At 53.6% G+C, this 26,371-nt stretch overlaps 9 non-coding genes across 9 annotated transcripts; all 9 read left to right on the top strand.

Annotated features, from left to right (window-relative positions):
* Window positions 1–1,871: 1,871 nt before the first annotated feature.
* On the top strand, window positions 1,872–1,964 carry LOC132490084 (small nucleolar RNA SNORD116). The gene has a single exon (XR_009532445.1). It is a non-coding gene; the product is annotated as a small nucleolar RNA SNORD116 (small nucleolar RNA).
* Window positions 1,965–4,648: 2,684 nt separating this feature from the next.
* On the top strand, window positions 4,649–4,741 carry LOC132490081 (small nucleolar RNA SNORD116). The gene has a single exon (XR_009532444.1). It is a non-coding gene; the product is annotated as a small nucleolar RNA SNORD116 (small nucleolar RNA).
* Window positions 4,742–7,425: 2,684 nt separating this feature from the next.
* LOC132490080 (small nucleolar RNA SNORD116) lies at window positions 7,426–7,518 on the top strand. Its single transcript, XR_009532443.1, has one exon. It is a non-coding gene; the product is annotated as a small nucleolar RNA SNORD116 (small nucleolar RNA).
* Window positions 7,519–10,202: 2,684 nt separating this feature from the next.
* Window positions 10,203–10,295, top strand: LOC132489535 (small nucleolar RNA SNORD116). The gene has a single exon (XR_009531943.1). It is a non-coding gene; the product is annotated as a small nucleolar RNA SNORD116 (small nucleolar RNA).
* A 2,684-nt stretch (window positions 10,296–12,979) lies between these two features.
* Window positions 12,980–13,072, top strand: LOC132489907 (small nucleolar RNA SNORD116). The gene has a single exon (XR_009532274.1). It is a non-coding gene; the product is annotated as a small nucleolar RNA SNORD116 (small nucleolar RNA).
* A 2,680-nt stretch (window positions 13,073–15,752) lies between these two features.
* Window positions 15,753–15,845, top strand: LOC132489906 (small nucleolar RNA SNORD116). Its single transcript, XR_009532273.1, has one exon. It is a non-coding gene; the product is annotated as a small nucleolar RNA SNORD116 (small nucleolar RNA).
* Window positions 15,846–18,529: 2,684 nt separating this feature from the next.
* LOC132490073 (small nucleolar RNA SNORD116) lies at window positions 18,530–18,622 on the top strand. Its single transcript, XR_009532436.1, has one exon. It is a non-coding gene; the product is annotated as a small nucleolar RNA SNORD116 (small nucleolar RNA).
* A 2,684-nt stretch (window positions 18,623–21,306) lies between these two features.
* LOC132490097 (small nucleolar RNA SNORD116) lies at window positions 21,307–21,399 on the top strand. The gene has a single exon (XR_009532458.1). It is a non-coding gene; the product is annotated as a small nucleolar RNA SNORD116 (small nucleolar RNA).
* A 2,683-nt stretch (window positions 21,400–24,082) lies between these two features.
* On the top strand, window positions 24,083–24,175 carry LOC132490105 (small nucleolar RNA SNORD116). The gene has a single exon (XR_009532466.1). It is a non-coding gene; the product is annotated as a small nucleolar RNA SNORD116 (small nucleolar RNA).
* Window positions 24,176–26,371: the final 2,196 nt, after the last annotated feature.

Below are 26,371 nucleotides of genomic sequence, written 5' to 3'. Positions count from 1 at the left end.
AGAGTTGTGATCCCGTTGCCGGAGGTATGTCGCCCAAAGGGTGTCTTGCGGGACGCCGAGAAGTCAGACAGGTTGAAGCGTCTGTGCCGCTCACCTTGTGGGTATTTGGGTTATGCGAACATGCCCTTTGGCCACTTTGTTTCCTTGTTTGGGAATGTGCAAAGCGAAAGTGTTTCTCCGAGAGGGCATGATGCGGCCAGCCCTTCTGGCACGCAGGAGTTTTGGATAGCTAGTGGTTTATCTGGAGCAGTCCGTTGGCGGAGCAGAGATGCGTTCAGTGTTCTGATGCCAGGTGCGCTGCCGTGGACAGCCACTGTGCCCTTTGAAGCTTGCAGGTCCCCTCGCGAAGCAGAGTTCTTCTATTGGAAATCGGTCTGTGGTCCTCGGGGACAGTGCCTTTGATCACTGTGAGGTTCTCGGTAGTGTCACGCTGTCAGTGAAGAAGTGCCAGGATGCATGGGGTATGGTCAATGTCATCAAAGCAGTCGTGTTTGCGGTCTGCCATCCCTGGTATACAGTGACCCCGTGTTTGAATGATGTCTGTGGCTTCCAGTAGGTTCGACTTACCCGGTGGGCAGGAGGAGGGCACGTAGGACAACACTGTCAAGAATTTGAGTGTTTCCTCCGGGTTCAGGGCCGCCAAACCTGGTGGCTGGATGCTGGCAACACGTGCCTGGGAAGCTAGCCTAGTTTCTGCAGTGGGGTTTGAACGTGGGTCTTGGTTACTGAAGCCCACCACTTCCTGTGGTGGGCATTCCCATGGGTCCTCGCAAAGTGATTTGGCATAGTTGGCAACAATTGGCAGTTGGGCCGAATTTCATTAGCCCCTTGAGAGGTGCCGGGCTGCATCTTTCCTGTAACCAATCGCAGGTCGGCCCGCCCATAGGAGGTTTCCTTGCTCCTAAAAATGATGAGAGTGGCCCCAATTGCACATTACATATTCTACTAGGTTGCAGGATTTCTGGGTCCATCTATATGTTACACCCACGGTCGGAAAGCTGGTCTCGTCAGGTGTTTTTGCATTGGTCAGAAGGCTTGGCTGTGGAAGAGTGGAAGTCCGTGGCCTATATCAAAACCCCCTGGGTTTCAAAGTTCACATTCAGTCTGTTGAAGCTTGAAGAGGTCTTTCTCCATTCAGTGGGGGGGTCCAAATCCAGGACGCTGTGTATAAACTCTGGCTTTTATGATTCGATGTCTCAGGAGAGGGCCACAGGGACACACAGAGAGCAAGATGCGGATTCAGAGGCACACAAAGACGCCCAAAAGTTCGTCCTCGTGTGCAGTAACAGTCACACATGCGCACATGCGTGAAAACAAAAATATACCCTCTCACGTACAGGGCAACGTACACGCCTTACTTCCTGCAGTCGTGCTGTCAGACAAACATTGAGTTCTCTGTAAAGGTAGACGTCCTTGGGAGGCAGGGTCCGAGCTCAAGCCCAGGTAAAAATTCTCATGAATCATGATCTCTGAGTACACCGGTCCAATTCTGAAGCCTGCCTGATTTATGTCCAGTTATCAGGTGCAGGTGCTGGACGAGGCTGGCCGTCGGCAAAGACAAGAAGACCTACGCGTTGGCCGATGACTGCAGGTGCTAAGGAAAAGTGGAAAAATGACGCGGGGGCATGTTGCTACGCGTGGCTCTGGCTAACTCAGGAAGGTAGGCTTTCACCCACCCTAAGATGTGCCATTGGATATGAGGTTTTCCTCAGACGGTCCCAGTGGCTGCAAGAGTGGATTGACTGTTGCTCTTTCTGAGTGGCCTGTGGGCTGTGGATTCCCCAGGGTTTTGGAGTACTCCGAGGTCATCTCTCCTCTTCAGACCCCCACGGCATGCCCGGTTGTGTTCTGCAGCATCCCAGCCTGTGCTTGGATCGATGATGATACCCTTGAATGCATTCCTTGGAAAATCTGAACAAAATGAGTGAGAACACTCTACCGTCTCCTCATCGAATCTGAGGTCCAGCACGTTTCGTCTCTCTGGGGTAGGGGAGAGTGAGGAGTGAGGGCTAGCGTCCGCTTCTAACCTGCATGCAAACACACACCAGGGATCCAGAATTCGAGGTGCTCCTATCTGGGGATCCACTCTGTCTGCCCATAAGCTGGGTCATCTACGCATATTAGGTCCCTGCTGAAAGACCGTTGAGGGCATGCGAGGGGGAAGGCTCTCCTGCTGGTCTTCAGAGTCGGAGTGCATGCTGGTGGAGGCCCAGTATGCTTGCAGCTTGGAAAGGTGTGCTTAGGCCAGGATCACGTTTGTGCATGCAGCTTCGGGGGCTATTTCTGGAAGCCAAAATGAGGAAGCGTCCCTGGTTGGAGCCTGGTGCCTCAGGCCAGGCCTGTGTCCCTCCTAGTCATTTGTTTTGGCGCATTGAAGTTCTTTAGTGCCCGGTGGGCATGGAGCAGTGGGTGGGTGTGGGCTGGGGTTGGTCTTCAACGGAAGGGAGCTGATGGATTAGGGCTAGGTATTGCCCATGTCGGCTACTCCACTGCAGATCCTGACAGAGTTTTGGCACTAAGTGGGTCATCGTGGAGTGGGGTTAGGACCGAGTGCTGCATTGAAGCCTGCGTGGTGGCTGCTGGCCTGCAGAAGATGGCAAGGCATCATGAGGACATGTCCTGTGTGATGTCGTGGGATGGGCTGTCATGATTGGGTTGCAGGGGCTGGCCACGTCTTCCCAAGAATTCGTCCCGTTCGTGATGTGCTGGCATCAGCTGCCCACGAAGGGGATGGCTTTGGCAGTACATGAGGATGTGGTTACATACTTAACCTGCGTAGAGTTGTGATCCCGTTGCCGGAGGTATGTCGCCCAAAGGGTGTCTTGCGGGATGCCGAGAAGTTAGACATGTTGAAGCGTCTGTGCCGCTCACCTTGGGGGTATTTGGGTTATGCGAACATGCCCTTTGGCCACTTTGTTTCCTTGTTTGGGAATGTGCAAAGCGAAAGTGTTTCTCCGAGAGGGCATGATGCGGCCAGCCCTTGTGGCACGCAGGAGTTTTGGATAGCTAGTGGTTTATCTGGAGCAGTCCGTTGGCGGAGCAGAGATGCGTTCAGTGTTCTGATGCCAGGTGCGCTGCCGTGGACAGCCACTGTGTCCTTTGAAGCTTGCAGGTCCCCTCGCGAAGCAGAGTTCTTCTACTTGAAATCGGTCTGTGGTCCTCGGGGACAGTGCCTTTGATCACTGTGAGGTTCTCGGTAGTGTCACGCTGTCAGTGAAGAAGTGCCAGGATGCATGGGGTATGGTCAGTGTCATCAAAGCAGTCGTGTTTGCGGTCTGCCATCCCTGGTATACAGTGACCCCGTGTTTGAATGATGTCTGTGGCTTCCAGTAGGTTCGACTTACCCGGTGGGCAGGAGGAGGGCACGTAGGACAACACTGTCAAGAATTTGAGTGTTTCCTCCGGGTTCAGGGCCGCCAAACCTGGTGGCTGGATGCTGGCAACACGTGCCTGGGAAGCTAGCCTAGTTTCCGCAGTGGGGTTTGAACGTGGGTCTTGGTTACTGAAGCCCACCACTTCCTGTGGTGGGCATTCCCATGGGTCCTCGCAAAGTGATTTGGCATAGTTGGCAACAATTGGCAGTTGGGCCGAATTTCATTAGCCCCTTGAGAGGTGCCGGGCTGCATCTTTCCTGTAACCAATCGCAGGTCGGCCCGCCCATAGGAGGTTTCCTTGCTCCTAAAAATGATGAGAGTGGCCCCAAGTGCACATTACATATTCTACTAGGTTGCAGGATTTCTGGGTCCATCTATATGTTACACCCACGGTGGGAAAGCAGGTCTCGTCAGGTGTTTTTGCGTTGGTCAGAAGGCTTGGCTGTGGAAGAGTGGAAGTCCGTGGCCTATTTCAAAACCCCCTGGGTTTCAAAGTTCACATTCAGTCTGTTGAAGCTTGAAGAGGTCTTTCTCCATTCAGTGGGGGGGTCCAAATCCAGGACGCTGTGTATAAACTCTGGCTTTTATGATTCGATGTCTCAGGAGAGGGCCACAGGGACACACAGAGAGCAAGATGCGGATTCAGAGGCACACAAAGACGCCCAAAAGTTCGTCCTCGTGTGCAGTAACAGTCACACAAGCGCACATGCCTGAAAACAAAAATATACCCTCTCACGTACAGGGCAACGTACACGCCTTACTTCCTGCAGTCGTGCTGTCACACAAACATTGAGTTCTCTGTAAAGGTAGACGTCCTTGGGAGGCAGGGTCCGAGCTCAAGCCCAGGTAAAAATTCTCATGAATCATGATCTCTGAGTACACCGGTCCAATTCTGAAGCCTGCCTGATTTATGTCCAGTTATCAGGTGCAGGTGCTGGACGAGGCTGGCCGTCGGCAAAGACAAGAAGACCTACGCGTTGGCCGATGACTGCAGGTGCTAAGGAAAAGTGGAAAAATGACGCGGGGGCATGTTGCTACGCGTGGCTCTGGCTAACTCAGGAAGGTAGGCTTTCACCCACCCTAAGATGTGCCATTGGATATGAGGTTTTCCTCAGACGGTCCCAGTGGCTGCAAGAGTGGATTGACTGTTGCTCTTTCTGAGTGGCCTGTGGGCTGTGGATTCCCCAGGGTTTTGGAGTACTCCGAGGTCATCTCTCCACTTCAGACCCCCACGGCATGCCCGGTTGTGTTCTGCAGCGTCCCAGCCTGTGCTTGGATCGATGATGATACCCTTGAATGCATTCCTTGGAAAATCTGAACAAAATGAGTGAGAACACTCTACCGTCTCCTCATCGAATCTGAGGTCCAGCACGTTTCGTCTCTCGGGGGTAGGGGAGAGTGAGGAGTGAGGGCTAGCATCCGCTTCTGACCTGCATGCAAACACACACCAGGGATCCAGAATTCGAGATGCTCCTATCAGGGGATCCACTGTGTCTGCCCATAAGCTGGGTCATCTACGCATATTAGGTCCCTGCTGAAAGACCGTTGAGGGCATGCGAGGGGGAAGGCTCTCCTGCTGGTCTTCAGAGTCGGACTGCATGCTGGTGGAGGCCCAGTATGCTTGCAGCTTGGAAAGGTTTGCTTAGGCCAGGATCACGTTTGTGCATGCAGCTTCGGGGGCTATTTCTGGAAGCCAAAATGAGGAAGCGTCCCTGGTTGGAGCCTGGAGCCTCAGGCCAGGCCTGTGTCCCTCCCTGTCATTTGTTTTGGCGCATTGAAGTTCTTTAGTGCCCGGTGTGCATGGAGCAGTGTGTGGGTGTGGGCTGGGAATGGTCTTCAACGGAAGGGAGCTGATGGATTAGGGCTAGGTATTGCCCATGTCGGCTACTCCACTGCAGATCCCGACAGAGTTTTGGCACTAAGTGGGTCATCGTGGAGTGGGGTTAGGACCGAGTGCTGCATTGAAGCCTGCGTGGTGGCTGCTGGCCTGCAGAAGATGGCAAGGCATCATGAGGACATGTCCTGTGTGATGTCGTGGGATGGGCTGTCATGATTGGGTTGCAGGGGCTGGCCACGTCTTCCCAAGAATGCGTCCTGTTCGTGATGTGCTGGCATCAGCTGCCCACGAAGGGGATGGCTTTGGCAGTACATGAGGATGTGGTTACATACTTAACCTGCGTAGAGTTGTGATCCCGTTGCCGGAGGTATGTCGCCCAAAGGGTGTCTTGCGGGATGCCGAGAAGTTAGACATGTTGAAGCGTCTGTGCCGCTCACCTTGGGGGTATTTGGGTTATGCGAACATGCCCTTTGGCCACTTTGTTTCCTTGTTTGGGAATGTGCAAAGCGAAAGTGTTTCTCCGAGAGGGCATGATGCGGCCAGCCCTTGTGGCACGCAGGAGTTTTGGATAGCTAGTGGTTTATCTGGAGCAGTCCGTTGGCGGAGCAGAGATGCGTTCAGTGTTCTGATGCCAGGTGCGCTGCCGTGGACAGCCACTGTGCCCTTTGAAGCTTGCAGGTCCCCTCGCGAAGCAGAGTTCTTCTATTGGAAATCGGTCTGTGGTCCTCGGGGACAGTGCCTTTGATCACTGTGAGGTTCTCGGTAGTGTCACGCTGTCAGTGAAGAAGTGCCAGGATGCATGGGGTATGGTCAGTGTCATCAAAGCAGTCGTGTTTGCGGTCTGCCATCCCTGGTATACAGTGACCCCGTGTTTGAATGATGTCTGTGTCTTCCAGTAGGTTCGACTTACCCGGTGGGCAGGAGGAGGGCACGTAGGACAACACTGTCAAGAATTTGAGTGTTTCCTCCGGGTTCAGGGCCGCCAAACCTGGTGGCTGGATGCTGGCAACACGTGCCTGGGAAGCTAGCCTAGTTTCCGCAGTGGGGTTTGAACGTGGGTCTTGGTTACTGAAGCCCACCACTTCCTGTGGTGGGCATTCCCATGGGTCCTCGCAAAGTGATTTGGCATAGTTGGCAACAATTGGCAGTTGGGCCGAATTTCATTAGCCCCTTGAGAGGTGCCGGGCTGCATCTTTCCTGTAACCAATCGCAGGTCGGCCCGCCCATAGGAGGTTTCCTTGGTCCTAAAAATGATGAGAGTGGCCCCAAGTGCACATTACATATTCTACTAAGTTGCAGGATTTCTGGGTCCATCTATATGTTACACCCACGGTGGGAAAGCAGGTCTCGTCAGGTGTTTTTGCGTTGGTCAGAAGGCTTGGCTGTGGAAGAGTGGAAGTCCGTGGCCTATTTCAAAACCCCCTGGGTTTCAAAGTTCACATTCAGTCTGTTGAAGCTTGAAGAGGTCTTTCTCCATTCAGTGGGGGGGTCCAAATCCAGGACGCTGTGTATAAACTCTGGCTTTTATGATTCGATGTCTCAGGAGAGGGCCACAGGGACACACAGAGAGCAAGATGCGGATTCAGAGGCACACAAAGACGCCCAAAAGTTCGTCCTCGTGTGCAGTAACTGTCACACATGCGCACATGCGTGAAAACAAAAATATACCCTCTCACATACAGGGCAACGTACACGCCTTACTTCCTGCAGTCGTGCTGTCAGACAAACATTGAGTTCTCTGTAAAGGTAGACGTCCTTGGGAGGCAGGGTCCGAGCTCAAGCCCAGGTAAAAATTCTCATGAATCATGATCTCTGAGTACACCGGTCCAATTCTGAAGCCTGCCTGATTTATGTCCAGTTATCAGGTGCAGGTGCTGGACGATGCTGGCCGTCGGCAAAGACAAGAAGACCTACGCATTGGCTGATGACTGCAGGTGCTAAGGAAAAGTGGAAAAATGACGCGGGGGCATGTTGCTACGCGTGGCTCTGGCTAACTCAGGAAGGTAGGCTTTCACCCACCCTAAGATGTGCCATTGGATATGAGGTTTTCCTCAGACGGTCCCAGTGGCTTCAAGAGTGGATTGACTGTTGCTCTTTCTGAGTGGCCTGTGGGCTGTGGATTCCCCAGGGTTTTGGAGTACTCCGAGGTCATCTCTCCTCTTCAGACCCCCACGGCATGCCCGGTTGTGTTCTGCAGCGTCCCAGCCTGTGCTTGGATCGATGATGATACCCTTGAATGCATTCCTTGGAAAATCTGAACAAAATGAGTGAGAACACTCTACCGTCTCCTCATCGAATCTGAGGTCCAGCACGTTTCGTCTCTCTGGGGTAGGGGAGAGTGAGGAGTGAGGGCTAGCGTCCGCTTCTGACCTGCATGCAAACACACACCAGGGATCCAGAATTCGAGGTGCTCCTATCAGGGGATCCACTGTGTCTGCCCATAAGCTGGGTCATCTACGCATATTAGGTCCCTGCTGAAAGACCGTTGAGGGCATGCGAGGGGGAAGGCTCTCCTGCTGGTCTTCAGAGTCGGAGTGCATGCTGGTGGAGGCCCAGTATGCTTGCAGCTTGGAAAGGTGTGCTTAGGCCAGGATCACGTTTGTGCATGCAGCTTCGGGGGCTATTTCTGGAAGCCAAAATGAGGAAGCGTCCCTGGTTGGAGCCTGGAGCCTCAGGCCAGGCCTGTGTCCCTCCCTGTCATTTGTTTTGGCGCATTGAAGTTCTTTAGTGCCCGGTGGGCATGGAGCAGTGGGTGGGTGTGGGCTGGGATTGGTCTTCAACGGAAGGGAGCTGATGGATTAGGGCTAGGTATTGCCCAGGTCGGCTACTCCACTGCAGATCCCGACAGAGTTTTGGCACTAAGTGGGTCATCGTGGAGTGGGGTTAGGACCGAGTGCTGCATTGAAGCCTGCGTGGTGGCTGCTGGCCTGCAGAAGATGGCAAGGCATCATGAGGACATGTCCTGTGTGATGTCCTGGGATGGACTGTCACGATTGGGTTGCAGGAGCTGGCCACGTCTTCCCAAGAATGCGTCCTGTTCGTGATGTGCTGGCATCAGCTGCCCACGAAGGGGATGGCTTTGGCAGTACATGAGGATGCGGTTACGTACTTAAGCTGCGTAGAGTTGTGGTCCCGTTGCCGGAGGAATGTGGCCCAAAGGGTGTCTTGCGGGACGCCGAGAAGTTAGACATATTGAAGCGTCTGTGCCGCTCACCTTGGGGATATTTGGGTTATGCGAAAATGCCCTTTGGCCACTTTGTTTCCTTGTTTGGGAATGTGCAAAGCGAAAGTGTTTCTCCGAGAGGGCATGATGCGGCCAGCCCTTGTGGCACGTAGGAGTTTTGTATAGCCAGTGGTTTATCTGGAGCAGTCCGTTGGCGGAGCAGAGATGCGTTCACTGTTCTGATGCCAGGTGCGCTGCCGTGGACAGCCACTGTGCCCTTTGAAGCTTGCAGGTCCCCTCACGAAGCAGAGTTCTTCCATTGGAAATCAGTCTGTGGTCTTCGGGGAGAGTGCCTTTGATCTCTGGCAGGATCTCGGTTGTGTCACTCTGTCAGTGAAGAAGTGCCAGGATGCATGGGGTATGGTCAGTGTCATCAAAGCAGTCGTGTTTGCAGTCTGCCATCCCTGGTATACAGTGACCCCGAGTTTGAATAATGTCTGTGGCTTCCAGTAGGTTCGACTTACCCGGTGGGCAGGAGGAGGGCACGTAGGACAACACTGTCAAGAATTTGAGTGTTTCCTCCGGGTTCAGGGCCGCCAAACCTGGTGGCTGGATGCTGGCAACACGTGCCTGGGAAGCTAGCCTAGTTTCCGCAGTGGGGTTTGAACGTGGGTCTTGATTACTGAAGCCCACCACTTCCTGTGGTGGGCATTCCCATGGGTCCTCGCAAAGTGATTTGGCATAGTTGGCAACAATTGGCAGTTGGGCCGAATTTCATTAGCCCCTTGAGAGGTGCCAGGCTGCATCTTGCCTGTAGCCAGTCGCAGGTCGGCCCGCCCATAGGAGGTTTCCTTGCTCCTAAAAATGATGGGAGTGGCCCCAAGTGCACATTACGTATTCTACTAGGTTGCAGGATGTCTGTGTCCATCTATATGTTACACCCACGGGCGGAAAGCAGGTCTCGTCAGGTGTTTTTGCGTTGGTCAGAAGGCTTGGCTTTGGAAGATTGGATGTCCTTGGCCTATTTCAAAACCCCCTGTGTTTCAAAGTTCACATTCAGTCTGTTGAAGCTTGAAGAGGTCTTTCTCCATTCAGTGGGGGGGTCCCAATCCAGGGCGCTGTGTATAAACTCTGGCTTTTATGCTTCGAGGTCTCAGGAGAGGGCCACAGGGACACACAGGGAGCAAGATGCGGATTCAGAGGCACACAAAGAAGCCCACAAGCGCATCCTCGTGTGCAGTAACAGTCACACACGCGCACATGCGTGAAAACAAAAATATACCCTCTCACGTACAGGCCAACCTACACGCCTTACTTCCTGCAGTCGTGCTGTCAGACAAACATTGAGTTCTCTGTAAAGGTAGACGTCCTTGTGAGGCAGGGTCCGAGCTCAAGCCCAGGTAAAAATTCTCATGAATCATGATCTCTGAGTACACCGGTCCAATTCTGAAGCCTGCCTGATTTATGTCCAGTTCTCAGGTGCAGCTGCTGGACGAGGCTGGCCGTCGGCAAAGACAAGAAGACTTACACGTTGGCTGATGACTGCAGGTGCTAAGGAAAAGTGGAAAAATGACACGGGGTCATGTTGCTACGCGTGGCTCTGGCTAACTCAGGAAGGTAGGCTTTCACGCACCCTAAGATGTGCCATTGGATATGAGGTTTTCCTCAGACGGTCCCAGTGGCTGCAAGAGTGGATTGACTGTTGCTCTCTCTGAGTGGCCTGAGGGCTGTGGATTCCCCAGGGTTTTGGAGTACTCCGAGGTCATGTCTCCTCTTCAGACCCCCACGGCATGCCCGGTTGTGTTCTGCAGCATCCCAGCCTGTGCTTCGATCGATGATGACACCCTTGTATGCATTCCTTGGAAAATCTGAACAAAATGAGTGAGAACACTCTACCGTCTCCTCATCGAATCTGAGGTCCAGCACGTTTCGTCTCTCGGGGGTAGCGGAGAGTGAGGAGTGAGGGCTAGCGTCCCCTTCTGAGCTGCATGCAAACACACACCAGGGATCCAGAATTCGAGGTGCTCCTATCTGTGGATCCACTGTGTCTGCCCATAAGCTGGGTCATCTACGCATATTAGGTCCCTGCTGAAAGACCGTTGAGGGCATGCGAGGGGGAAGGCTCTCCTGCTGGTCTTCAGAGTCGGAGTGCATGCTGGTGGAGGCCCAGTAAGCTTGCAGCTTGGAAAGTTGTGCTTTGGCCAGGATCACGTTTGTGCATGCAGCTTCGGGGGCTATTTCTGGAAGCCAAAATGAGGAAGCGTCCCTGGTTGGAGCCTGGAGACTCAGGCCAGGCCTGTGTCCCTCCCTGTCATTTGTTTTGGTGCATTGAAGTTCTTTAGTGCCCGGTGGGGATGGAGCAGTGGGTGGGTGTGGGCTGGGGTTGGTCTTCAACGGAAGGGAGCTGATGGATTAGGGCTAGGTATTGCCCATGTCTGCTACTCCACTGCAGATCCCGACAGAGTTTTGGCACTAAGTGGGTCCTCTTGGAGTGGGGTTCGGACGGAGTGCTGCATTGAAGCCTGCATGGTGGCTGCTGGCCTGCAGAAGATGGCAAGGCATCATGAGGACATGTCCTGTGTGATGTCGTGGGATGGGCTGTCATGATTGGGTTGCAGGAGCTGGCCACGTCTTCCCGAGTATGCGTCCTGATTGTGATGTGCTGGCATCAGCTGCCCACGAAGAGGATGGCTTTGGCAGTACATGAGGATGCGGTTACGTACTTAACCTGCGTAGAGTTGTGATCCCTTTGCCGGAGGAATGTCGCCCAAAGGGTGTCGTGCAGGACGCTGAGAAGTCAGACATGTTGAAGCGTCTGTGCCGCTCACCTTGGGGGTATTTGGGTTATGCGAACATGCCCTTTGGCCAATTTGTTTCCTTGTGTGGGAATGTGCAAAGCGAAAGTGTTTCTCCGAGAGGGCATGATGCGGCCAGCCCTTGTGGCACGCAGGAGTTTTGGATAGCCAGTGGTTTATCTGGAGCAGTCCGTTGGCGGAGCAGAGATGCGTTCAGTGTTCCGATGCCAGGTGCGCTGCCGTGGACAGCCACTGTGCCCTTTGAAGCTTGCAGGTCCCCTCGTGAAGCAGAGTTCTTCCATTGGAAATCGGTCTGTGGTCCTCGGGGACTGTGCCTTTGATCTCTGGGAGGTTCTCGGTAGTGTCACTCTGTCAGTGAAGAAGTGCCAGGATGTATGGGTTATGTTCAGTGTCATCAAAGCAGTCGTGTTTGCGGTCTGCCATCCCTGGTATACAGTGACCCCGTGTTTGAATGATGTCTGTGGCTTCCAGTAGGTTCGACTTACCCGGTGGGCAGGAGGAGGGCACGTAGGACAACACTGTCAAGAATTTGAGTGTTTCCTCCGGGTTCAGGGCCGCCAAACCTGGTGGCTGGGTGCTGGCAACATGTGCCTGGGAAGCTAGCCTAGTTTCCACAGTGGGGTTTCAACGTGGGTCTTTGTTACTGAAGCCCACCACTTCCTGTGGTGGGCATTCCCATGGGTCCTCGCAAAGTGATTTGGCATAGTTGGCAACAATTGGCAGTTGGGCCGAATTTCGTTAGCCCCTTGAGAGGTGCCAGGCTGCATCTTGCCTGTAGCCAGTCGCAGGTCGGCCCGCCCATAGGAGGTTTCCTTGCTCCTAAAAATGATGGGAGTTGCCCCAAGTGCACATTACATATTCTACTAGGTTGCAGGATTTCTGGGTCCATCTATATGTTACACCCACGGTCGGAAAGCATGTCTCGTCAGTTGTTTTTGCGTTGGTCAGAAGGCTTGGCTGTGGAAGAGTGGAAGTCCGTGGCCTATTTCAAAACCGCCTGGGTTTCAAAGTTCACGTTCAGTCTGTTCAAGCTTGAATAGGTCTTTCTCCATTCAGTGGGGGGGTCCAAAGCCAGGGCACTGTGTATAAACTCTAGCTTTTATGGTTCGAGGTCTAAGGAGAGGGCCACAGGGACACACTGGGAGCAAGATGCGGATTCAGAGGCACACAAAGAAGCCCACAAGCGCGCCCTCGTGTGCAGTAACAGTCACACACGCGCACATGCGTGAAAACAAAAATATACCCTCTCACGTACAGGCCAACGTACACGCCTTACTTCCTGCAGTCGTGCTGTCAGACAAACATTGAGTTCTCTGTAAAGGTAGACGTCCTTGGGAGGCAGGGTCCGAGTTCAAGCCCAGGTAAAAATTCTCATGAATCATGATCTCTGAGTACACCGGTCCAATTCTGAAGCCTGCCTGATTTATGTCCAGTTCTCAGGTGCAGCTGCTGGACGAGGCTGGCCGTCGGCAAAGACAAGAAGAACTACGCATTGGCTGATGACTGCAGGTGCTACAGAAAAGTGGAAACATGACGCGGGGGCATGATCCTACGCGTGGCTCTGGCTAACTCAGGAAGGTAGGCTTTCACCCTCCCTAAGATGTGCCTTTGGATATGAGGTTTTCCTCAGACGGTCCCAGTGGCTGCAAGAGTGGATTGACTGTTGCTCTTTCTGAGTGGCCTGAGGGCTGTGGATCCCCCAGGGTTTTGGAGTACTCCGAGGTCATCTCTCCTCTTCAGACGCCCACGGCATGCCCGGGTGTGTTCTGCAGCGTCCCAGCCTGTGCTTGGATCGATGATGACACCCTTGTATGCATTCCTTGGAAAATCTGAACAAAATGAGTGAGAACACTCTACCGTCTCCTCATCGAATCTGAGGTCCAGCACGTTTCGTCTCTCGGGGGGAGAGTGAGGAGTGAGGGCCAGCGTCCCCTTCTGACCTGCATGCAAACACACACCAGGGTTCCAGAATTCGAGGTGCTCCTATCTGGGGGTCCACTGTGTCTGCCCATAAGCTGGGTCATCTACGCATATTAGGTCCCTGCTAAAAGACCGTTGAGGGCATGCGAGGGGGAAGGCTCTCCTGCTGGTCTTCAGTGTCGGAGTGCGTGCTGGTGTAGGCCCAGTAAGCTTGCAGCTTGGAAAGGTGTGCTTTGGCCAGGATCACATTTGTGCATGCAGCTTCGGGGGCTACTTCTGGAAGCCAAAATGAGGAAGCGTCCCTGGTTGTAGCCTGGAGCCTCAGGCCAGGCCTGTGTCCCTCCCCATCATTTGTTTTGACGCATTGAAGTCATTTAGTGCCCGGTGGGGATGGAGCAGTGGGTGGGTGTGGGCTGGGGTTGGTCTTCAACGGAAGGGAGCTGATGGATTAGGGCTAGGTATTGCCCATGTCGGCTACTCCACTGCAGATCCCGACAGAGTTTTGGCACTAAGTGGGTCATCGTGGAGTGGGGTTAGGACCGAGTGCTGCATTGCATCCTGCGTGGTGGCTGCTGGCCTGCAGAAGATGGCAAGGCATCATGATGACAGTGTCCGGTGTGATGTCGTGGGATGGGCTGTCATGATTGGGTTGCAGGAGCTGGCCACGTCTTCCCAAGAATGCGTCCTGTTCGTGATGTGCTGGCATCAGCTGCCCACGAAGGGGATGGCTTTGGCAGTACGTGAGGATGCGGTTACGTACTTAACCTGCGTAGAGTTGTGATCCCGTTGCCGGATGAATGTCACCCAAAGGGTGTCTTGCGGGACGCCAAGAAGTTAGATATGTTGAAGCGTCTGTGCCGCTCACCTTGGGGTTATTTGGGTTATGCGAACATGCCCTTTGGCCACTTTGTTTCCTTGTTTGGGAATGTGCAAAGCGAAAGTGTTTCTCCAAGAGGGCATGATGCGGCTAGCCCTTGTGGCATGCAGGAGTTTTGGATAGCTAGTGGTTTATCTGGAGCAGTCCGTTGGCGGAGCAGAGATGCATTCAGTGTTCCGATGCCAGGTGCGCTTCCGTGGACGGCCACTGTGCCCTTTGAAGCTTGCAGGTCCCCTCGCGAAGCAGAGTTCTTCCATTGGAAATCGGTCTCTGGTCCTCGGGGAGAGTGCCTTTGATCTCTGTGAGGTTCTCGGTAGTGTCACTCTGTCAGTGAAGAAGTGCCAGGATGCATGGGGTATGGTCAGTGTCATCAAAGCAGTCGTGTTTGCAGTCTGCCATCCCTGGTATACAGTGACCCCGTGTTTGAATGATGTCTGTGGCTTCCAGTAGGTTCGACTTACCCGGTGGGCAGGAGGAGGGCACGTAGGACAACACTGTCAAGAATTTGAGTGTTTCCTCCGGGTTCAGGGCCGCCAAACCTGGTGGCTGGATGCTGGCAACACGTGCCTGGGAAGCTAGCCTAGTTTCCGCAGTGGGGTTTGAACGTGGGTCTTGATTACTGAAGCCCACCACTTCCTGTGGTGGGCATTCCCATGGGTCCTCGCAAAGTGATTTGGCATAGTTGGCAACAATTGGCAGTTGGGCCGAATTTCGTTAGCCCCTTGAGAGGTGACGGGCTGCATCTTGCCTGTAGCCAGTCGCAGGTCGGCCCGCCCATAGGAGGTTTCCTTGGTCCTAAAAATGATGGGAGTGGCCCCAAGTGCACATTACATATTCTACTAGGTTGCAGGATTTCTGGGTCCATCTATATGTTACACCCACTGTCGGAAAGCAGGTCTCGTCAGGTGTTTGTGCATTGGTCAGAAGGCTTGGTTGTGGAAGAGTGGAAGTCCGTGGCCTATTTCAAAACCCCCTGGGTTTCAAAGTTCACATTCAGTCTGTTGAAGCTTGAAGAGGTCTTTCTCCATTCAGTTTGGGGTTCCAAATCCAGGACGCTGCGTATAAACTCTGGCTTTTATGGGTCGAGGTCTCAGGTGAGGGCCACAGGGACACACAGAGAGCAAGGTGCGGATTCAGAGGCACACAAAGACGCCCACAAGCGCGTCCTCGTGTGCAGTAACAGTCACACAAGCGCACATGCGTGAAAACAAAAATATACCCTCTCACCTACCAGCCAAGGTACACACCTTACTTCCTGCAGTCGTGCTGTCAGACAAACATTGAGTTCTCTGTAAAGGTAGACGTCCTTGGGAGGCAGGGTTCGAGCTCAAGCCCAGGTAAAAATTCTCATGAATCATGATCTCTGAGTACACCGGTCCAATTCTGAAGCCTGCCTGATTTATGTCCAGTTCTCAGGTGCAGCTGCTGGACGAGGCTGGCCGTCGGCAAAGACAAGAAGACCTACGCGTTGGCTGATGACTGCAGGTGCTAAGGAAAAGAGGAAAAATGATGCGGGGGCATGTTGCTACACTTGGCTCTGGCTAACTCAGGAAGGTAGGCTTTCACCCACCCTAAGATGTGCCATTAGATATGAGGTTTTCCTCAGACGGTCCCAGTGGCTGCAAGAGTGGATTGACTGTTGCTCTTTCTAAGTGGCCTGAGGGCTGTGGATTCCCCAGGGTTTTGGAGTACTCTGAGGTCATCTCTCCTCTTCAGACCCCCACGGCATGCCCGGTTGTGTTCTGCAGCGTCCCAGCCTGTGCTTGGATCGATGATGACACCCTTGTATGCATTCCTTGGAAAATCTGAACAAAATGAGTGAGAACACTCTACCGTCTCCTCATCGAATCTGAGGTCCAGGACTTTTCGTCTCTCGGGGGTAGGAGAGAGTGAGGAGTGAGTGCCAGCGTCCCCTTCTGACATGCATGCAAACACACACCAGGGTTCCAGAATTCGAGGTGCTCCTATCTGGGGGTCCACTGTGTCTGCCCATAAGCTGGGTCATCTACGCATATTAGGTCCCTGCCGAAAGACCATTGAGGGCATGCGAGGGGGAAGGCTCTCCTGCTGGTCTTCAGAGTCGGAGTGCGTGCTGGTGCAGGCCCAGGAAGCTTGCAGCTTGGATAGGTGTGCTTTGGCCAGGATCACATTTGTGCATGCAGCTTCGGGGGCTATTTCTGGAAGCCAAAATGAGGAAGCGTCCCTGGTTGGAGCCTGGAGCCTCAGGCCAGGCCTGTGTCCCTCCTAGTCATTTGTTTTGGCACGTTGAAGTTCTTTAGTGCCCGGTGGGGATGGAGCAGTGGTTGAGTGTGGGCTGGGGTTGGTCTTCAACGGAAGGGAGCTGATGGATTAGGGCTAGGTATTGCCCATGTCGGCTACTCCACTGCAGATCCCGACAGAGTTTTGGCACTAAGTGGGTCATCGTGGAGTGGGGTTAGGACCGAGTGCTGCATTGAAGCCTGCGTGGTGGCTGCTGGCCTGCAGAAGATGGCAAGGCATCATGAGGACATGTCCTGTGTGATGTCGTGGGATGGGCTGTCATGATTGGGTTGCAGGGGCTGGCCACGTCTTCCCAAGAATGCGTCCTGTTCGTGATGTGCTGGCATCAGCTGCCCACGAAGGGGATGGCTTTGGCAGTACATGAGGATATGGTTACATACTTAACCTGCGTAGAGTTTTGATCCCGTTGCCGGAGATATGTCGCCCAAAGGGTGTCTTGCGGGATGCCGAGAAGTTAGACATGTTGAAGCGTCTGTGCCGCTCACCTTGGGGGTATTTGGGTTATGCGAACATGCCCTTTGGCCACTTTGTTTCCTTGTTTGGGAATGTGCAAAGCGAAAGTGTTTCTCCGAGAGGGCCTGATGCGGCCAGCCCTTGTGGCACGCAGGAGTTTTGGATAGCTAGTGGTTTATCTGGAGCAGTCCGTTGGCGGAGCAGAGATGCGTTCAGTGTTCTGATGCCAGGTGCGCTGCCGTGGACAGCCACTGTGCCCTTTGAAGCTTGCAGGTCCCCTCGCGAAGCAGAGTTCTTCCATTGGAAATCGGTCTGTGGTCCTCGGGGAGAGTGCCTTTGACATCTGGGAGGTTCTCGGTAGTGTCACTCTGTCAGTGAAGAAGTGCCAGGATGCATGGGGTATGGTCAGTGTCATCAAAGCAGTCATGTTTGCAGTCTGCCATCCCTGGTATACAGTGACCCCGTGTTTGAATGATGTCTGTGGCTTCCAGTAGGTTCGACTTACCCGGTGGGCAGGAGGAGGGCACGTACGACAACACTGTCAAGAATTTGAGTGTTTCCTCCGGGTTCAGGGCCGCCAAACCTGGTGGCTGAATGCTGGCAACACGTGCCTGGGAAGCTAGCCTAGTTTCCGCAGTGGGGTTTGAACGTGGGTCTTGGTTACTGAAGCCCACCACTTCCTGTGGTGGGCATTCCCATGGGTCCTCGCAAAGTGATTTGGCATAGTTGGCAATAATTGGCAGTTGGGCCGAATTATGTTAGCCCCTTGAGAGGTGCCGGGCTGCATATTGTGTGTTGCCAGTAACAGGTCGGCCCGCCCATAGGAGGTTTCCTTGGTCCTAAAAATGATGGGAGTGGCCCCAAGTGCACATTACATATTCTACTAGGTTGCAGGATTTCTGGGTCCATCTATATGTTACACCCACGGTCGGAAAGCAGGTCTCGTCAGGTGTTTGTGCGTTGGTCAGAAGGCTTGGTTGTGGAAGAGTGGAAGTCCGTGGCCTATTTCAAAACCCCCTGGGTTTCAAAGTTCACATTCAGTCTGTTGAAGCTTGAAGAGGTCTTTCTCCATTCAGTTGGGGGTTCCAAATCCAGGACGCTGTGTATAAACTCTGGCTTTTATGGTTCGAGGTCTCAGGAGAGGGCCACAGGGACACACAGAGAGCAAGATGCGGATTCAGAGGCACACAAAGACGTCCACAAGCGCGTTCTCGTGTGCAGTAACAGTCACACACGTGCACATGCGTGAAAACAAAAATATACCCTCTCACGTACCGGCCAACCTACACGCCTTATTTCCTGCAGTCGTGCTGTCAGACAAACATTGAGTTCTCTGTAAAGGTAGACATCCTTGGGAGACAGGGTCCGAGCTCAAGCCCAGGTAAAAATTCTCATGAATCATGATCTCTGAGTACACCGGTCCAATTCTGAAGCCTGCCTGATTTATGTCCAGTTCTCAGGTGCAGCTGCTGGACGAGGCTGGCCGTCGGCAAAGACAAGAAGACCTACGTGTTGGCTGATGACTGCAGGTGCTAAGGAAAAGTGGAAACATGACGCGGGGGCATGTTGCTACGCGTGGCTCTGGCTAACTCAGGAAGGTAGGCTTTCACCCACCCTAAGATGTGCCATTGGATATGAGGTTTTCCTCAGACGGTCCCAGTGGCTGCAAGAGTGGATTGACTGTTGCTCTTTCTGAGTGGCCTGAGGGCTGTAGATTCCCCAGGGTTTTGGTGTACTCCGAGGTCATCTCTCCTCTTCAGACCCCCACGGCATGCCCGGTTGTGTTCTGCAGCGTCCCAGCCTGTGCTTGGATCGATGATGACACCCTTGTATGCATTCCTTGGAAAATCTGAACAAAATGAGTGAGAACACTCTACCGTCTCCTCATCAAATCTGAGGTCCAGCACGTTTCGTCTCTCGGGGGTATGGGAGAGTGAGGAGTGAGGGCCAGCGTCCCCTTCTGACCTGCATGCAAACACACACCAGGGTTCCAGAATTCGAGGTGCTCCTATCTGGGGGTCCACTGTGTCTGCCCATAAGCTGGGTCATCTACGCATATTAGGTCCCTGCTAAAAGACCGTTGAGGGCATGCGAGGGGGAAGGCTCTCCTGCTGGTCTTCAGTGTCGGAGTGCGTGCTGGTGTAGGCCCAGTAAGCTTGCAGCTTGGAAAGGTGTGCTTTGGCCAGGATCACATTTGTGCATGCAGCTTCGGGGGCTATTTCTGGAAGCCAAAATGAGGAAGCGTCCCTGGTTGGAGCCTGGAGCCTCAGGCCAGGCCTGTGTCCCTCCCCGTCATTTGTTTTGACGCGTTGAAGTCATTTAGTGCCCGGTGGGGATGGAGCAGTGGGTGGGTGTGGGCTGGGGTTGGTCTTCAACGGAAGGGAGCTGATGGATTAGGGCTAGGTATTGCCCATGTCGGCTACTCCACTGCAGATCCCGACAGAGTTTTGGCACTAAGTGGGTCATCGTGGAGTGGGGTTAGGACCGAGTGCTGCATTGAAGCCTGCGTGGTGGCTGCTGGCCTGCAGAAGATGGCAAGGCATCATGAGGACATGTCCTGTGTGATGTCGTGGGATGGGCTGTCATGATTGGGTTGCAGGAGCTGGCCACGTCTTCCCAAGAATGCGTCCTGTTCGTGATGTGCTGGCATCAGCTGCCCACGAAGGGGATGGCTTTGGCAGTACGTGAGGATGCAGTTACGTACTTAACCTGCGTAGAGTTGTGATCCCGTTGCCGGAGGAATGTCGCCCAAAGGGTGTCTTGCGGGACGCCAAGAAGTTAGATATGTTGAAGCCTCTGTGCCGCTCACCTTGGGGTTATTTGGGTTATGCGAACATGCCCTTTGGCCACTTTGTTTCCTTGTTTGGGAATGTGCAAAGCGAAAGTGTTTCTCCAAGAGGGCATGATGCGGCTAGCCCTTGTGGCACGCAGGAGTTTTGGATAGCTAGTGGTTTATCTGGAGCAGTCCGTTGGCGGAGCAGAGATGCATTCAGTGTTCCGATGCCAGGTGCGCTGCCGTGGACAGCCACTGTGCCCTTTGAAGCTTGCAGGTCCCCTCGCGAAGCAGAGTTCTTCCATTGGAAATCGGTCTCTGGTCCTCGGGGAGAGTGCCTTTGATCTCTGTGAGGTTCTCGGTAGTGTCACTCTGTCAGTGAAGAAGTGCCAGGATGCATGGGGTATGGTCAGTGTCATCAAAGCAGTCGTGTTTGCAGTCTGCCATCCCTGGTATACAGTGACCCCGTGTTTGAATGATGTCTGTGGCTTCCAGTAGGTTCGACTTACCCGGTGGGCAGGAGGAGGGCACGTAGGACAACACTGTCAAGAATTTGAGTGTTTCCTCCGGGTTCAGGGCCGCCAAACCTGGTGGCTGGATGCTGGCAACACGTGCCTGGGAAGCTAGCCTAGTTTCCGCAGTGGGGTTTGAACGTGCGTCTTGATTACTGAAGCCCACCACTTCCTGTGGTGGGCATTCCCATGGGTCCTCGCAAAGTGATTTGGCATAGTTGGCAACAATTGGCAGTTGGGCCGAATTTCGTTAGCCCCTTGAGAGGTGACGGGCTGCATCTTGCCTGTAGCCAGTCGCAGGTCGGCCCGCCCATAGGAGGTTTCCTTGGTCCTAAAAATGATGGGAGTGGCCCCAAGTGCACATTACATATTCTACTAGGTTGCAGGATTTCTGGGTCCATCTATATGTTACACCCACGGTCGGAAAGCAGGTCTCGTCAGGTGTTTGTGCGTTGGTCAGAAGGCTTGGTTGTGGAAGAGTGGAAGTCCGTGGCCTATTTCAAAACCCCCTGGGTTTCAAAGTTCACATTCAGTCTGTTGAAGCTTGAAGAGGTCTTTCTCCATTCAGTTGGGGGTTCCAAATCCAGGACGCTGTGTATAAATTCTGGCTTTTATGGTTCGAGGTCTCAGGAGAGGGCCACAGGGACACACAGAGAGCAAGATGCGGATTCAGAGGCACACGAAGACGCCCACAAGCGCGTTCTCGTGTGCAGTAACAGTCACACACGCGCACATGCGTGAAAACAAAAATATACCCTCTCACGTACCGGCCAACGTACACGCCTTATTTCCTGCAGTCGTGCTGTCAGACAAACATTGAGTTCTCTGTAAAGGTAGACATCTTTGGGAGACAGGGTCCGAGCTCAAGCCCAGGTAAAAATTCTCATGAATCATGATCTCTGAGTACACCGGTCCAATTCTGAAGCCTGCCTGATTTATGTCCAGTTCTCAGGTGCAGCTGCTGGACGAGGCTGGCCGTCGGCAAAGTCAAGAAGACCTACGTGTTGGCTGATGACTGCAGGTGCTAAGGAAAAGTGGAAACATGACGCGGGGGCATGTTGCTACGCGTGGCTCTGGCTAACTCAGGAAGGTAGGCTTTCACCCACCCTAAGATGTGCCATTGGATATGAGGTTTTCCTCAGACGGTCCCAGTGGCTGCAAGAGTGGATTGACTGTTGCTCTTTCTGAGTGGCCTGAGGGCTGTAGATTCCCCAGGGTTTTGGTGTACTCCGAGGTCATCTCTCCTCTTCAGACCCCCACGGCATGCCCGGTTGTGTTCTGCAGCGTCCCAGCCTGTGCTTGGATCGATGATGACACCCTTGTATGCATTCCTTGGAAAATCTGAACAAAATGAGTGAGAACACTCTACAGTCTCCTCATCGAATCTGAGGTCCAGCACGTTTCGTCTCTCGGGGTATGGGATTGTGAGGAGTGAGGGCCAGCGTCCCCTTCTGACATGCATGCAAACACACACCAGGGTTCCAGAATTCGAGGTGCTCCTATCTGGGGGTCCACTGTGTCTGCCCATAAGCGGGGTCATCTACGCATATTAGGTCCCTGCTGAAAGACCATTGAGGGCATGCGAGGGGGAAGGCTCTCCTGCTGGTCTTCAGAGTTGGAGTGCGTGCTGGTGCAGGCCCAGGAAGCTTGCAGCTTGGAAAGGTGTGCTTTGGCCAGGATCACATTTGTGCATGCAGCTTCGGGGGCTATTTCTGGAAGCCAAAATGAGGAAGCGTCCCTGGTTGGAGCCTGGAGCCTCAGGCCAGGCCTGTGTCCCTCCTAGTCATTTGTTTTGGCACGTTGAAGTTCTTTAGTGCCCGGTGGGGATGGAGCAGTGGTTGGGTTTGGGCTGGGGTTGGTCTTCAACGGAAGGGAGCTGATGGATTAGGGCTAGGTATTGCCCATGTCGGCTACTCCACTGCAGATCCCGACAGAGTTTTGGCACTAAGTGGGTCATCGTGGAGTGGGGTTAGGACCGAGTGCTGCATTGAAGCCTGCGTGGTGGCTGCTGGCCTGCAGAAGATGGCAAGGCATCATGAGGACATGTCCTGTGTGATGTCGTGGGATGGGCTGTCATGATTGGGTTGCAGGGGCTGGCCACGTCTTCCCAAGAATGCGTCCTGTTCGTGATGTGCTGGCATCAGCTGCCCACGAAGGGGATGGCTTTGGCAGTACATGAGGATGTGGTTACATACTTAACCTGCGTAGAGTTGTGATCCCGTTGCCGGAGGTATGTCGCCCAAAGGGTGTCTTGCGGGATGCCGAGAAGTTAGACATGTTGAAGCGTCTGTGCCGCTCACCTTGGGGGTATTTGGGTTATGCGAATATGCCCTTTGGCAACTTTGTTTCCTTGTTTGGGAATGTGCAAAGCGAAAGTGTTTCTCCGAGAGGGCCTGATGCGGCCAGCCCTTGTGGCACGCAGGAGTTTTGGATAGCTAGTGGTTTATCTGGAGCAGTCCGTTGGCGGAGCAGAGATGCGTTCAGTGTTCTGATGCCAGGTGCGCTGCCGTGGACAGCCACTGTGCCCTTTGAAGCTTGCAGGTCCCCTCGCGAAGCAGAGTTCTTCCATTGGAAATCGGTCTGTGGTCCTCGGGGAGAGTGCCTTTGACATCTGGGAGGTTCTCGGTAGTGTCACTCTGTCAGTGAAGAAGTGCCAGGATGCATGGGGTATGGTCAGTGTCATCAAAGCAGTCGTGTTTGCAGTCTGTCATCCCTGGTATACAGTGACCCCGTGTTTGAATGATGTCTGTGGCTTCCAGTAGGTTCGACTTACCCGGTGGGCAGGAGGAGGGCACGTACGACAACACTGTCAAGAATTTGAGTGTTTCCTCCGGGTTCAGGGCCGCCAAACCTGGTGGCTGAATGCTGGCAAAACGTGCCTGGGAAGCTAGCCTAGTTTCCGCAGTGGGGTTTGAACGTGGGTCTTGGTTACTGAAGCCCACCACTTCCTGTGGTGGGCATTCCCATGGGTCCTCGCAAAGTGATTTGGCATAGTTGGCAATAATTGGCAGTTGGGCCGAATTATGTTAGCCCCTTGATAGGTGCCGGGCTGCATCTTGTGTGCTGCCAGTCGCAGGTCGGCCCGCCCATAGGAGGTTTCCTTGGTCCTAAAAATGATGGAAGTGGCCCCAAGTGCACATTACATATTCTACTAGGTTGCAGGATTTCTGGGTCCATCTATATGTTACACCCACGGTCGGAAAGCAGGTCTCGTCAGGTGTTTGTGCGTTGGTCAGAAGGCTTGGTTGTGGAAGAGTGGAAGTCCGTGGCCTATTTCAAAACCCCCTGGGTTTCAAAGTTCACATTCAGTCTGTTGAAGCTTGAAGAGGTCTTTCTCCATTCAGTTGGGGGTTCCAAATCCAGGACGCTGTGTATAAACTCTGGCTTTTATGGTTCGAGGTCTCAGGAGAGGGCCACAGGGACACACAGAGAGCAAGATTCGGAGTCAGAGGCACACGAAGACGCCCACAAGCGCGTTCTCGTGTGCAGTAACAGTCACACACGCGCACATGCGTGAAAACAAAAATATACCCTCTCACGTACCGGCCAACGTACACGCCTTATTTCCTGCAGTCGTGCTGTCAGACAAACATTGAGTTCTCTGTAAAGGTAGACATCCTTGGGAGACAGGGTCCGAGCTCAAGCCCAGGTAAAAATTCTCATGAATCATGATCTCTGAGTACACCGGTCCAATTCTGAAGCCTGCCTGATTTATGTCCAGTTCTCAGGTGCAGCTGCTGGACGAGGCTGGCCGTCGGCAAAGACAAGAAGACCTACGTGTTGGCTGATGACTGCAGGTGCTAAGGAAAAGTGGAAACATGACGCGGGGGCATGTTGCTACGCGTGGCTCTGGCTAACTCAGGAAGGTAGGCTTTCACCCACCCTAAGATGTGCCATTGGATATGAGGTTTTCCTCAGACGGTCCCAGTGGCTGCAAGAGTGGATTGACTGTTGCTCTTTCTGAGTGGCCTGAGGGCTGTAGATTCCCCAGGGTTTTGGTGTACTCCGAGGTCATCTCTCCTCTTCAGACCCCCACGGCATGCCCGGTTGTGTTCTGCAGCGTCCCAGCCTGTGCTTGGATCGATGATGACACCCTTGTATGCATTCCTTGGAAAATCTGAACAAAATGAGTGAGAACACTCTACCATCTCCTCATCGAATCTGAGGTCCAGCACGTTTCGTCTCTCGGGGGTATGGGAGAGTGAGGAGTGAGGGCCAGCGTCCCCTTCTGACCTGCATGCAAACACACACCAGGGTTCCAGAATTCGAGGTGCTCCTATCTGGGGGTCCACTGTGTCTGCCCATAAGCTAGGTCATCTACGCATATTAGGTCCCTGCTAAAAGACCGTTGAGGGCATGCGAGGGGGAAGGCTCTCCTGCTGGTCTTCAGTGTCGGAGTGCGTGCTGGTGTAGGCCCAGTAAGCTTGCAGCTTGGAAAGGTGTGCTTTGGCCAGGATCACATTTGTGCATGCAGCTTCGGGGGCTATTTCTGGAAGCCAAAATGAGGAAGCGTCCCTGGTTGGAGCCTGGAGCCTCAGGCCAGGCCTGTGTCCCTCCCCGTCATTTGTTTTGACACGTTGAAGTCATTTAGTGCCCGGTGGGGATGGAGCAGTGGGTGGGTGTGGGCTGGGGTTGGTCTTCAACGGAAGGGAGCTGATGGATTAGGGCTAGGTATTGCCCATGTCGGCTACTCCACTGCAGATCCCGACAGAGTTTTGGCACTAAGTGGGTCATCGTGGAGTGGGGTTAGGACCGAGTGCTGCATTGAAGCCTGCGTGGTGGCTGCTGGCCTTCAGAAGATGGCAAGGCATCATGAGGACATGTCCTGTGTGATGTCGTGGGATGGGCTGTCATGATTGGGTTGCAGGGGCTGGCCACGTCTTCCCAAGAATGCGTCCTGTTCGTGATGTGCTGGCATCAGCTGCCCACGAAGGGGATGGCTTTGGCAGTACATGAGGATGTGGTTACATACTTAACCTGCGTAGAGTTGTGATCCCGTTTCCGGAGGTATGTCGCCCAAAGGGTGTCTTGTGGGATGCCGAGAAGTTAGACATGTTGAAGCGTCTGTGCCGCTCACCTTGGGGGTATTTGGGTTATGCGAACATGCCCTTTGGCCACTTTGTTTCCTTGTTTGGGAATGTGCAAAGCGAAAGTGTTTCTCCGAGAGGGCCTGATGCGGCCAGCCCTTGTGGCACGCAGGAGTTTTGGATAGCTAGTGGTTTATCTGGAGCAGTCCGTTGGCGGAGCAGAGATGCGTTCAGTGTTCTGATGCCAGGTGCGCTGCCGTGGACAGCCACTGTGCCCTTTGAAGCTTGCAGGTCCCCTCGCGAAGCAGAGTTCTTCCATTGGAAATCGGTCTGTGGTCCTCGGGGAGAGTGCCTTTGACATCTGGGAGTTTCTCGGTAGTGTCACTCTGTCAGTGAAGAAGTGCCAGGATGCATGGGGTATGGTCAGTGTCATCAAAGCAGTCATGTTTGCAGTCTGCCATCCCTGGTATACAGTGACCCCGTGTTTGAATGATGTCTGTGGCTTCCAGTAGGTTCGACTTACCCGGTGGGCAGGAGGAGGGCACGTACGACAACACTGTCAAGAATTTGAGTGTTTCCTCCGGGTTCAGGGCCGCCAAACCTGGTGGCTGAATGCTGGCAACACGTGCCTGGGAAGCTAGCCTAGTTTCCGCACTGGGGTTTGAACGTGTGTCTTGGTTACTGAAGCCCACCACTTCCTGTGGTGGGCATTCCCATGGGTCCTCGCAAAGTGATTTGGCATAGTTGGCAATAATTGGCAGTTGGGCCGAATTATGTTAGCCCCTTGAGAGGTGCCGGGCTGCATCTTGTGTGTTGCCAGTCGCAGGTCGGCCCGCCCATAGGAGGTTTCCTTGGTCCTAAAAATGATGGGAGTGGCCCCAAGTGCACATTACATATTCTACTAGGTTGCAGGATTTCTGGGTCCATCTATATGTTACACCCACGGTCGGAAAGCAGGTCTCGTCAGGTGTTTGTGCGTTGGTCAGAAGGCTTGGTTGTGGAAGAGTGGAAGTCCGTGGCCTATTTCAAAACCCCCTGGGTTTCAAAGTTCACATTCAGTCTGTTGAAGCTTGAAGAGGTCTTTCTCCATTCAGTTGGGGGTTCCAAATCCAGGACGCTGTGTATAAACTCTGGCTTTTATGGTTCGAGGTCTCAGGAGAGGGCCACAGGGACACACAGAGAGCAAGATGCGGATTCAGAGGCACACGAAGATGCCCACAAGCGCGTTCTCGTGTGCAGTAACAGTCACACACGCGCACATGCGTGAAAACAAAAATATACCCTCTCACGTACCAGCCAACGTACACGCCTTATTTCCTGCAGTCGTGCTGTCAGACAA

Source organism: Mesoplodon densirostris, chromosome 4 (assembly GCF_025265405.1).
Source record: "Mesoplodon densirostris isolate mMesDen1 chromosome 4, mMesDen1 primary haplotype, whole genome shotgun sequence".
Classification (NCBI taxonomy): Eukaryota; Metazoa; Chordata; class Mammalia; order Artiodactyla; family Ziphiidae; genus Mesoplodon; species Mesoplodon densirostris.
Note: the sequence above shows the minus strand (reverse complement) of the source record. Positions and strands in the feature narration are given on the sequence as shown.